Source organism: Octodon degus, unplaced genomic scaffold, assembly GCF_000260255.1.
Source record: "Octodon degus isolate 3935 unplaced genomic scaffold, OctDeg1.0 scaffold00041, whole genome shotgun sequence".
In the NCBI taxonomy this organism is placed as follows: Eukaryota; Metazoa; Chordata; class Mammalia; order Rodentia; family Octodontidae; genus Octodon; species Octodon degus.
In genome coordinates this window covers 3688684-3689471 of record NW_004524617.1, presented here as the reverse complement: position 1 = coordinate 3689471, position 788 = coordinate 3688684, and positions in this window count along the sequence as shown.

The following is a 788-nucleotide window of genomic DNA, read 5'->3' as shown; positions in this document are numbered from 1 at the left end:
TTTGAAGTATACACTACAGTACTGTTCTCTGAGTACTATGCAGTATAACCGATTTCTAGACGATAGTGTGCATAACTGAAATTTGTGTCCTTCAAGCACCATCCCTATTCTCTCCTTCCATCCTTGCAACTATCAATCTATTCTCTACTTCTATGAATTTGACTACATTTTTGTTTGTTTGCTCAAACTCTCTGGCACTGAGCTACATCCCTAGCCATGTGCTTACCTGTTTTAGACTCCATGTATCAGACAAATCATGCAATACTTGGCTTTCTCTCTTTGGCTTATTTCACTTAACTCAATGTCCTCCAGATCCATATGTGTTGCAAAAAGTAGAGATTCCTGCTGTATTAAGCCTGAGTAATGTTCCTCTGTATGTGTTTGTGTGTGTATATCACAATTTCTTTATTCATCCATCCCCTGTCTTTGTCAGTGGAAATAATATCACAATGAGTGTCATGATTTCAGTTGATTTGGATATAGTCTTACAACTGGAATTGCTGGACCCATGGAGTAGGTCTATTTTTAGTATTTTGAAGAAACTCTATATTTTATTCCAGATTGGCAGTAGCTCTTTGCATGTCTACCAATAGTGTACAGGAAATCATTTTTTAAAAATATACTTTTAAGACGTGTTATCTTTTGCTTGTTCTTTTTTTTGTATTTTTTCATAATTTTATTGAGAAACAAATAGCAATGAGACAGTTTCAAAACAAATTGGTAGGACAGTTTCAATAATTAACACATTGCATACATTTTTCCTAGTGGTTAATTGCTGTACAATATGC